Raw genomic sequence first — 12,867 nt, 5'->3', positions numbered from 1 at the left:
TCATTTGAGATAGTCTCTCCTTATTCTTTCTAATGTGCACCATGTCATAAGGACACAAGAGCATAAGAACTGAAGCAAGAGTAGCCCCGTGTCTGCTCCATCATTCAATAAGATCTTGACTGTTCTAATACCACAGCACTAACCCCATATCCCTTGAATCTCTTAATATCTAATGATCCTTGTCTTGAATACACTCAGTGACTGCATCTCCATAGAAATCCAAAGATTATCCTCTGGTTAAAGAAATTTCTTCTCATCTCTGTCCTGAATGGTCAACCTCTTATCTTGAGACTATGACCCCTGGTTTTAGACACCTCAACCAGGGGAAACATCATCGCTGCATCTACACTATCACCTCTCATTCTTCTAAACTCTGGAGAATATAGACCCAGTCTGCTTAATCAGGGCAATTCCCCCATCCCAGGAATCAGCCTTGGTGAATCTTTATTACACTCTCTCCATCTCAAATATATCCTTCCTTGGACAGGGAGTCCAGACCTGTATACACTAATCTAGGGGCAGTCTTGCCAAGTCCTGATATAATTCCAGTAAGGTTCCTTTACTCTTGTACTCTAATTCTTCATACTTCCACATTTCATTATGATTTAGAAGAAGGCCATTCAATCCATTGAGTTTATGCCAGCTATCAGAGTAATCCTATCAGTCCCATTTCCCCATATTTCCCTGTAACACACGCCCATTTACACCTCCTGATCCTCTCACCAGCCACTTACACTTGGGGGAATTTACTGTAGCTAATTACTCTAATAACCGGCCTGTTTTTGAGATGTGAGAGTAAACTGGAGGAACCAGGAGAAACATGCACTCATAGGGAGAACATGCAAATTCCACGCAGACAACACTGGAGATCAGAAATAAACCTTGATCACACAAATAAGCATTTAGAATGACAAAGGGTATATTGCCTTTACTCCACCATGGCACTGCAGATGGGGCCACTATCTGGAGCTATGAGACAGCTGCACTATCTGCAGCGCCACTGTGCAATAAAGGCAATGTACCCTCTGTCATCCTAATTAGTTACCGTTCATGTACACGCAAGTCTCTTTTAACAACTTTCAATCTCTCACCATTTAAAAAAAATACTCTGCATTTCTGTCCTTTCTACCAACATGAATGACCTTACTATTTTCTGTGGTGTATTCCACCTGCCATGTGCTCACCCATTCACTAAGCCCATCTATATCCCCTGAAAGCCTCTCAGCATCTTCCTCACAACCCATCCAGCTTTGTTTCATCTTCACCCTTCCGAGTTTTATATTTCAACTCTCACTTCTCTTCCCATTAAGCCAGACCATCTGTGACTTCTTGCAGTCTCTTATTCTCCTTAACACTGTTTACCACATTTCCAAGCTTTCAATCGTATGAAAACTTGGGATTTTTATCCCGTTCACCATGTCTAATATTGATATATATGAAAAAAATCCTCCCAGATTGAATCCTGGGAACAGTCTGAAAGAAAATATTTACCACTACTCTTTCCTTTCCATCTTTGAGCAATCGTGGTGCAGCAGTTAATGCTGCTGCCTCACAGCTCCAGGGACCTGGTTTTGATCTTGACTTCTGGTGTTATCTGCATAGAGTTTGAACATTCTCCATGATGTGTGTGTTCCTTTGAGTGCTCTGGTTTCTTCCCACATCTCAAAGATGCATTGGGAGGTTAATAGACTACTATAAATTACCCCTTACTGTAGGTAAGGGTCAAAAATAACTGAAAGGGAGTTGATGGGCCTGTGAAAGAGAATAAGTTGCAGGGCTAAAGATGAATGGGACTGATGGGAGTGCTCTGCTGGGAGCTGGCATGGACCTGATGGGTTGAATCGCATCCTTCTGTGCCATAACTTGTAAAGACAATTTATAATTCATGCTATGACTGACCCTTTAATTATAAAGTCCTTAATTTTGTTTGCTGGTGTTCTATGAGAGACTATCAGTGCCTTATGAAAACCCACTCACATAGATGACACCTACTGCATTCCTTTATCTGCTTTCCCCAAGTACATATTAACCCTTTCCATGATTATTGTTTCTAAAATCTTCCCTACAACTGAAATTAAACAACCTTACATGTAATTTCTTGGCATGTCCTTACACCTTTTTTAACAAGGATGCTATTTTCCAGTCCTCTGCCACCACTTTGTATCTCAAAAGATTACGGCAAGTCATTCTGCATCTCCACCCACAACCTCCCTCAGTAATCTGGGATACATCCCCTCTGGATCCGGTGAATTTTTCACTTTAAAGCTTCATCAGCCTCTCTAGAATCACTTCCTTAGCAATTTTCATCCCATCCATTATCTCTATTACTTCCTCATATAAAGATTTTGACAGCATCCTCCTCCTCTGAGAGACTGTTACAGACTGCCATTTAGTATCCCACCTCTGCTTTCCACCTCCATGCATAGATACCTACTTTATCCTAATTCGCCCCAATCTTCCTCTCACTACCCACTTAACATTTACCCTTGAGGCTTCCATTAAATGCTCATAGTGCTGTGGGGTTTAATATTGTGGAATGAAACAGTCACTGGACATCTGATGCTGTTACTTCCCACACTTTACATAGGGGAATACAGACGATGGATGACAAGCAGTGTAGTTTTATCATTGAACTCTTTTAACAGCCATCCATCGTGTTTCCTGGCATGGCACATAGTTTACAACTACCATTTAAAATTCTTATTCTCATGTTCAAATCCCTCTGTTGCTAAATGTGCTCGAGAGACTGGCATTCCTTAAACCCTATGAACTTCTGAGATATCACTATTGCTCCAATTCTGGCTGCAACTCCTATTCAACCCAGCCATAGAATATAGATGCTTTCTAAACCTCTCTACCTTTCTGAAGCAACAAACAAGATGCTGGTGGAACTCAGTGAATCAGGCAACATGTGTAGAGAGAAATGGACAGTCAATGTTTCGGGTCGATACCCTCCATCTGAACTAGTCTCGACCTGAAAGGTCAGCTGTCCATTTCTCTCTACAGATGCTGCCTGATCCACTGAGTTCCTCCAGCATCTTGTTTATTGCTACAAATTCCAGCATCTGCAGTCTCTTGTGTCTCTCTACCTGTCTTCCCTCTTTTAAGAAGTTCCATTGACAGCCTTGGTCACTTTTAAAATCGCTCATTCATTGTCTCCATGTCATTTTGTGTCTGATTGTGATGAACCTTGGGATGTTTGATGAAAGGAATTAGAAATTTTAGTGCACCTGCAAAAATGTGGTAAAATGTCAGTGAGCAAAGAGCATGGAGCAGAGTTGTGGAGACTCCTAAGCAGCAATATCCTACGGTGAGGAAGGCACACAGTAGAAGAGATCTCACAGGAGGCTCTTGCCATTGAGGATAGCAGCAATTGTGAATGAAGTGAATTTGGATGAGTACTGGGAGTGAGGAGAGAGAATCTGGGAGAGGACTATGTAGTGGGAATACAAAAGATTATGGAGTAAGGAGAGTATTATGGGGGAGTGAGGATAATAAGGAAAGGAAATTGCAGGGAGGGGCAGAGAGGGCTAAGGATCATGGGGTGATTGCAGAGAGGGTTTGGTCAGGAGATGATTATGGAGAGAAGAGGTGGTGGGGGTGGGCTACGTACAGTGGTTGCTGCTGACCTCCACATTCTTCTTGGATTTGTAACAGACTGAAGATCACTGCCCTTGCACCTTTTGATGAACAAAATTTGCCTTGTGATTCTGGGAGGAACTCATTGGCCAGTGGAAGAAGGTGGTTGATGGGGTTGGATTTCTGTTGCCTTTGCTACCTAAGAAGCATGTTAATGGCAATGCCAGACAGAATGGGGAGATGGACAACCCAGCATTCATCGACGCTTGTCATGGTACAAGTGATGTGGACATTTTTGGAGTTCTTTGCTTGGGCAATGATGTAATAAAGTGTGTGCCAATGCTACATCATAAGGGTGTTGCCATTTCACTGAAGGCAGTCTTCACTTCATCCCCAGCCTTAATGTACTGCCTCCAGCATCAACACAGTGGATGGAAACTGATCTTAAAATAATTTTAGCACAGAGGCTACTTGAAAATGGTTGAGCCTTGATTCCAACACTGTGTAACCTGGCAAAACCTATTATTTAAATTTTAAGAACCACATACATCCAATGCTTTGAACTCAGTAATTGTAAATCTATAAATATGCAGCAGCTTGTAAAATCTGACACTTAACAGCTAAATCTCTTTAGTCACAGCACTAGTGTTATTTGTTCCTAGAATAAATAAATCAATGTAGCTGCATATTCCTTTTTGTCTGATGCAAACATTATTCAACCCCCTATAAGTTCATAACAATGCAACAGACTTTGTTAATAGTCTATTCTTAAAGGTCTTACAATGCGTTTAATGCAACCTTTATGATCAATCTACCAGTTATTGTCATGAAGCATCCTAACTCTTAAGCGTAAATGTGTATTCTCCATATTTATGATGAATTCTTAATGTTTTTGGGGCAGGGATGATGGGGGAATCCTTTCTGTGAAAATACAAACTTCCTTGCATCAGATGACTTCTAGAGGCTATTACATTCAAACATACAAATTAGGAAGTGTGGATCACCCAGCCCCACAAGTCTGTCATGCCATTGAATAAGATCATGGCTGAGCTGATCGAAATCTCAACTCCACATTCCCACCTGCCTGTGGTAACCAATCACCGTCTTGTTAATCAAGAACCTATTCACCTTAAAGGCTCTGCTTCCACTGCTCTGAGGAAGAGAGTGGACACACAACCCTCTGAGAGAGAAGGTTGCACCTTCTGTCTTAAATGGGCACTTTCTGTGACCCCTAGACCTAGATTCTCTCAAAAGAGGAAACGCCCTCTCCACATCCAACTTGTCAATACCCCTCAGGAAATTTTATTTTTCAGTTGTCACTTCTCACTCTTTGAAACTCCAGCAGATACAAACCTAACCTGTCCAACCTCTCCTTGTAAGTCAACTCACCCATTCTGGTATTAGTCCAGTAAATCCTCTCTGAACTGCATCCAACATATTTACATCCTTACTTAAATAAGGAGACCAATATTGTAAATAGTACACCAATGCCCTACATAAATGAAGCATACTGAAACCAGTGATACACACATCCTATATATATGTAACTAAATCTCAAACCAAGTGATAATGTGTAGGTTTTATCTCTTTCTAGAATAATGACTTTATTCTCTTATTTCATCTTTCATGTTATTTTACATAATTTGAGGCGATATGACTGCACCGTAAAGACTGGAATGAGCACTTTAAAGAACTCCTCAACTGTAACTCTGTTCTAAACATGATGGCCTTTGACTTCACCTCAGAATGACAAGAAGTCAGAAAGGCCATTTACCAACTGCAAAACAAAAAGGTCCCAGCAGGAGACAGTATCTCCACTGAACTTCTAAAACTCGACAAAGAGAATCTTCAGTCACAAACTTACCCCTCACCTGCCACATCCGAGAAGAAGAGGACTTGCCAAGGGATCTTGGAGACCTGTAATCATAACCAAGAAATAAAACAAATCCAGCTGCAGTATCTACAGAGGGGTCTCCCTGCTGTCTGCCATAAGGAAGTCATCACCAAGGTTCTCCATAACTGCCTCCTCCTAGTGAATGGAGAGTTGCTCCCAGAATCATACTGTGGATTCCACCCACCTAAAGCACAATGGACTGAATCTGACATAGATAGCACTCTATTTAAAATACTAACTATGCGTGGCTGTAAGGAATGATGGGAAATCCTGAGGTTGTGAAAATTATGACACAGACTACAATCATATAGAACAAATGGAAGCTGCTCAGACAATAGTGTCTGTGCCAATTAGTCCCACAATGTTCACTGCAACAAAATTTTTCTCTTCAAGTGTTTATTCAATTCCTTTTTCAAAGTTACAATTGAGTTTGCTTCCACCATCCTTTCAGACAGTGCTTTCCGGATCATTATGACTCAATGCAAAAGAAAATTATTCACCCCCTTGTTCCTTAAATCTGTGTCTTCCAGTTGCTAATCATCCTCCCCACAAAAACGGTTCATCCCTGTCTATTTTGGGGCACAGAAGTGTTAATAACTTCCCTAATGTTGTTTTAAAAAGCTCTAAAGAAATCATGAACATCATTAGTTCCCATTAAAAATCAAAGCTATTATGCTCCCTTATGTAATGCAACTCCTTCAGGAAGAGAATACTTTACAAGTTGAAGGCCCTTGAACATATCCTCAGGATATGCATGGTTCATACAAGGATGTCTCTGAGCTCAAGCTACAGATCTTAAAGAATCACACCACAATACAAGCAGCAGTCTTCCAGCTGTTGGGGAGTGTTGACAAGGAATCAATGAATGCTCCAATGAAGGGAGCAGGGGACTTAGACAGGCTGCTGAAGAATCTGGTGCACAGGAAGCTTCTTTCTTACTCAAGAGCAGTTCTGGCAGGAAGTTATCAAGAGGGCTCTGTAAGGGCAGAAGTGTCCTCTCTGAAGCCCACACTTTGGGAACACTTGAAATGCAGCCAAATATTCCTGCTAGGTCGGAATGCTAAAGTCACATCAACCAAAACTTGAAGGTTCCCCAACATGATGGTTGAACTTTTCACCGCTTCTATAAAGCAGCTGTAAGCAACAAACTGTCATATCAGCAGAAATATCTTCAGAGGATCCTGGACAGGGTGGGTCCCTTTGAAGCCTAGTGGATAAGATGCTGAGTGCCACCTCTTTTAGAATAGTTCTCTTGCTATTAACTCATTTCTCAACTTATGAATATGAAGCCACTTCTCTATTTTTTGCAATTTCTTTTGACATTTCTGGCCACTAATGTTTAAGACAGTACCTGCTAAAACCAGGGGTGGGATGGGGCTGGGGGGTGGGGGGAATAAATTGGGTGTGGTGACTGAGATCCCAGTTTTGGTCAGTCTACTTCAGGTTGTTTTAAAGTGTTGCACAGCACTCTTGCTATGAATCCAAGAGTTATTTGCCTGGCCCTTTGATAATACTATTATGGAGTTTTCTGTGTTAGTGAGAGATGGTTCTTTTGTGAGTGAACAGTGTCAGACATTGGTTAGATCAAGGTGTTTGAAAATCTGCTTGGTGACATACTAGCGCACTGCACTGCTATTGACACCATTTGGCTGACACTAGAAAATGGCACTAGGATACAAGAAAATTTCATACTAGAAAGATCATATGAAATTAACAGTTAGCATTAACTCTCTTCAAAACAGGTGCAAAATCTCTTTACACTATGTTAACACAAATTTATCTGCTCAATGCTGGTTCCAGCATTGCATGGTTGAATTTCTAGGACAGATTCTTCTTATTTATTACAGCAAATCACTCTTGTTTGAATAACTATTAAATACTTCTTTAATGCTCCCCATTCTGCATGGAACAATCCAGGCCTCTCCAGAACCTCCATACAATTAAATCCCACATCCTTTAAAAATAGAATTCTTCTCTCCTTAGCACTGTCCATCCTCAAATATGATTTAACTTATCTTCCCTCATTCATACCACAGCTTACCTTCCCTTTGCTTTCAAAAATTGAGTTTTAATGATTGTAACAGAATAGGTTGGCTTACCCATGATCTATTATACGAGTTTATTCACCTCCTGGTGGCTCATTTATGCGCAAAACACTTTGAATTACATGATAATTTGAAGCAACATACATAACAAGGAATCATAAAATTAAAGACTATTTATAACACAGGACAGCACTCTGCCCATCACATCCATCCCAGATGGAAAAGAACTATGTAGCCTAGGTCAGCCCCCCCTGTAAACATCCATGTACCTTGTAAATATGCAAGGACAAGTTTTTCACTGCACCTCAGTACAAGTGACAATAATAAACCAATACCAAATAGTGATGGCTTCTTCCTCTGCCACCTTTTCAGGAGAATGCCAGACCACTGCCACTCTCTAATGAAAAACCTTTTCCTCATTTCCCATCTAGTCATTCTGCCAATTATTTTACATCTCTATACCCTGGTTTTGGACCCCCCTGTTAAGGGAAATAGATCTTTTCTATCTATCTTATCTAAACATTTCATAGTCTGATACACCTCAATAAAGTTTCCCCTCAGCCTTCACAGTTCCAAAAAAACCAGCTCCGGTCTGTCCAATCTATCTTCATAACTAACATGGTCCACTTCTGGCAACATCCTCGTAAATCTCCTCTAAACCTCCTCTAGAATTAAAACATCCTGAATACACTTATCCAGATTATTGGACTGTTCTATAATGTTATGTGGACATACACTCTAAAATTCCTGGTCCCCCACACTTCTCCATATCCTCCCATTTTTTGTATGCTCCCTTCCTTTTGCATCTCCCCAAATAGATTACCTCACACTTTTCCAAAATGAATCCTATTTGCAACTTTTCTGCCCAACTAACCTGTCCATCAATATCTTCCAGTTATTGGAAACTTTCCTCTTCACTGTCAACCACAATGCCACTCATCTTTGTTGTGCTCCCTATAGTTAATTTCAAATCATTGATAAGTACAACACACAACAAGAAGGGGTGAGTACTGAGCCCTCTGGAACCACATTGGAAACAGTCTTTCAGCTGCAAAAAAACACCAATCACTGAGCCAATTTTGGATCCAATTTTCCACTCTCCTTTGGATTAAATCAGTTTTGACCTTCTTGACCAGCCTGCCTTGTGGAACCATGTCAAATGCCTTGCTAAAATCCACGTAGACCACAACAATTGCACTGTCTTCATTGACCCTCTTTGTTACATCCTCAACAGGTTCAATCAAGTGAGTCAGACAAGACCATTTCATGAACAAATTTGTGTTGATAATTATTCACTGCCTTTCTAAATACATGTTTATATTGTTCCACAAGATTGATTCCAATGGTTTTGGCCACCACAAATGTTAAACTATTTGGCCTGTAGCTACTGGTTTAATCACTTGTCCTTCCTTAAAATACAGTGCCTCCTCCAATTCTCTGGCACCAGTCCTGTAGTCTTGGACAACTGGAAAATGATGGTCAGAGTCTCAATAATTTCCTCCCTTGCTTCCTTTACAATCTGGGATAAATATCACCTATGTCTGGTGTTTCACCTACTTTCAAAAATGCTCTTAATATTTCTTCTCTTATTTCCATCCAATATTTGGTATCAGTATTGCTATTGGTTTATTATTGTCACTTGTACCAAGGTACAGTGAAAAACTTGCCTTGCATACCGCTCATACAGATCAATTCATTACACAGTACATTGCCACAGCTACAGGGAAGTGCATTGCACGTAGACAATAAGGTGTAAGGTAGATTGTGAGGTCAAGAGTCCATCCTATTGTATAAGGGAACCATTCAATAGTCTTATCACAGTGGGATAGAAGCTGTCCTTTAGCCTGGTGGTATGTGCCCTCAGGCTCTTGTACCTTTGCCTGATGGGAGAGGGGAGAAGACAGAATGACCCGGGTGGGTGGGGTTTTTGATTATGCTGGCTGCTTTACCAAGGCAGTGAGAGGTATAGACAGAGACCACGGAGGGGAGGCTGGTTTCCGTGATGTGCTGGGCTGTGTCCACAACTCTCTGCAGTTTCTTGCGGTCCCGGGCAGAGCAGTTGCCATACCAAGCCGTGATGCATCCAGATAGGATGCTTTCTATGGTGCATCGATAAAAGATGGTGAGTGTCAAAGGGGACATGCCAAATTTCTTTAGCCTCCTGAGGAAGTAGAGGCGCTGGTGAGCTTTCTTGGCCATGGCGTCTATGTGGTTGGACCATTGGTGATGTTCACGCCAAGGAACTTGAAGCTCTCAACACTCTCAACCTCAGTACCGTTGATGTAGAAAGGTGCATGTACACCACCCCCTTTCCTGAAGTCAATGACCAGCTCTTTTGTTTTGCTGACATTGAGGGAAAGGTTGTTGTCATGACGCCATGTCACTAAGCTCTCTATCTCCTTCCTGTGCTCCAACTCATCGTTATTTGAGATACGGCTTACTACAGTGGTGTCATCTGCAAACTTGCAGATGGAGTTAGAGCAGAATCTGGCCACGCAGTCATGAGTATATAGGGAGTAGGGGGCTGAGGACACAGCCTTGTGGGGCACCAGCAATGAGAATAGTCGTGCCGGAGGTGTTGCTGCCTATCCTCACGGATTGCAGTCTGTTGGTCAGAAAGTCAAGGATCCAGTTGCAGAGGGAGGTGTTGAGTCCCAGTTCCTGGAGTTTGCTGATGAGTTTGCTTGGAATTATAGTATTGAAGGCGGAGCTGTAGTATAACGTAGGTGCCTTTACTGTCCAGATGCTCTAGAGATGAGTATAGGGCCAGGGAGATGGTGTCCACTGTAGACCTGTTTTGGCGGTAGGCGAGTTGCAGTGGGTCAAGGTTTTCCAGGAGGCTGGAGTTAATGCGTGCCATGACTAGCCTCTTGAAGCACTTCATGATGGTGGATGTCAGAGCCACCTGTCAGTAGTCATTAAGGCATGTTACCTTGTTTTTCTTAGGTATCGGGATGATAGTGGTCTTCCTAAAACAGGGGATTAAAACCGATTGAAGCAAGGAGAGGTTAAATATGTCTGCAAATACTCCCCCCCACCCCCAGCTGATCAGCACAATATCTGAGCACGTGGCCAGGGACACCATCTGGGCCAGAAGCTTTCCTTGGGTTCACTCTCTGGAATATTGATCTTACATCCTCGACGGTGACCACGGGTTCTGTTGCATTGGAGGCTGTCAGGGTGGGTGGTGACAAACCACTCCCCTTCTGTTCAAAACGTGCATAGAATGCATTAAGTTCATCAGGAAGGGATGCGCTGTTGTTGACTATGCTGCCCAACTTAATTTTGTTGCCCGTTATAGCAATTAAGGCCTACCACAACTGGCTGGTCTGGGACTCTATTTTGAACCAGTATTGTCTCTTGGCATTCTTGATAGCTTTATGGAGGTCGTATCTCAATTTCTTGTAAAGGTCAGGGTCACCTCATTGGTATGCAGCAGTCCTCAACTTCAGTAAGGAGTGGATCTCCCGATTCGTCCATGGTTTCCAGTTTGCTGCCTTATTGTCAAGCTCTTTTGTGAAAACAGCCAGCAAGTATTCATTTAGATTGCCCACATCCTCTGCTCTTCCATATAGTTTACCCTTTTGGCCCTTAATAGGCCTTACTCTTTCTTGAGTTATCTCTTTGGTCTTAATGCAGTAATAAAACATAGAACAATGTTCTTTGATTTTACTTGTCAGATTTATTTTGTCTTTTTTTCCCCTTAATTTCCCTTTTAACTTCAATTCTCTCTATATTCATCTAGGCTTCCTGCAATATTGAAGTCTCAGTATCTGATTTATGCTTCCCTTTTTTTGCTTTGTCTTACCTTCTGTGCACCTTGTCATCCAGGGAGCTCTAGATTTGGCAGTCCCACCCTTCATTTTTGTGGCAACATGCTTCCCTGACTTTCCTTCTTTGAATGTCTTACACTGTTCTGACATTGTATCCAATCAATCTTTGCTAAGTAATTTCCCAATCTTATAAAATTTACCTTCCTCCAATTTAGAACATTTACTGTTATTTTATCCTTGTCCTTTTCCATTACTCTGCAAAATCTAACTAAATTATGATCACTACCACTAAATTGCACTCCCACTGAAAGCACCCAGTGTTCAACTTCCCCTAAATGGAGACATGTTCCCCTTTTTGTTGGGTTTACCACATAATGGTTAAAAAAAACCTTCTTAATGAAATTTGGAGATTCTGTGCCTTCTATAACTGTTACACTGATTCTATCACAGTTACTATTATGATAATTGAAATTCCTAAATACTACTTCCCTTTATTTGCACATCAGAAATTTGCCTATAGAGTTGTCTTCTTCCACTGTTTGGCAATCTATGGAGCACTTCCAGCAACGTGACAGTCATGTTTCTATTCTTTAATTCAATCTCTTAAGCATCATTTGATGATCATTCTCACATATTGATCCTTGTTCAAGTTGTTATTGTTTCTTTAATCAATATGGCTTTTCCTTTTTTATCCCCTCTATGTCTTGTTTGAAAATCCTGTAGCCAAGAATGTCGAGCTACCAAACTTCTCCTCTTTGTTTTCAGTATTCACCAAGATTACTTCCATCTATGCCCTCATCTGCTTTATTTGTTATACTATGTGCTTAATATACTAAATATATATAATATAGCACAGCTAGGCTCCACATTTTCTATTTTACAACCTTATTTGCTTTCCAAGGTCTCTTACTAATTTTCTGCCATCCATTTTCAGTTCGGACTTTCTTCTAAATCTATGCTGTTTCCCACCTCCTGCCAAGCTGTTCATCCTTCCCCTCCCTAACTGCATCAGTAAAAAATTACCCCCCTAAAGTCCCATACAAGTCTCAACTTCCTCATAACTGATCCCAATGGCCCAAATCTAAAGCCCTCCCTCCTATATCATCTCATCAACCACACCTCCACTAAAGTGAAACTAACTCTCCTCCTATTTCTGTACTCATGTGTCTATGGCACCAGGAGTAATCTGGAGATACAACCTTTGAAGTTGAGCTTCTTAAACTCTTTCCTAACTTCTTAAATTCTGCCTGCAGGACCTCATTCTCTTTTCTGCCTATGTCATATGGACCACAAGGTCCGGCTGTTCACATCCCACCACCAGAATGGTATCCAGCTGCCCATTGATATCCCTGAGCCTGTCACTGGGGAGGCAACATGCCATTCTGGAACACATAAGTTTCCTGATAAGCACCCGTCTGCTCAACAACTTGCATGGATATAGTAACTTAACATAGTAAGATGTTTTAGAGGAGAATGGTCGGATAACATGTTGAGTAAGCCACAGTGAGAAATGAGGACAGGTGACGAAAAGCTTGGTTACGCAGCAGCTTTAAGAACTGGTGAAGGGACACAGAGA

The sequence above is a fragment of the Pristis pectinata genome, chromosome 30, assembly GCF_009764475.1.
Source record: "Pristis pectinata isolate sPriPec2 chromosome 30, sPriPec2.1.pri, whole genome shotgun sequence".
NCBI classification, from domain to species: Eukaryota; Metazoa; Chordata; class Chondrichthyes; order Rhinopristiformes; family Pristidae; genus Pristis; species Pristis pectinata.
The sequence above is the reverse complement of the archived record's forward strand: the minus strand, read 5'-3'. Positions refer to the sequence as shown.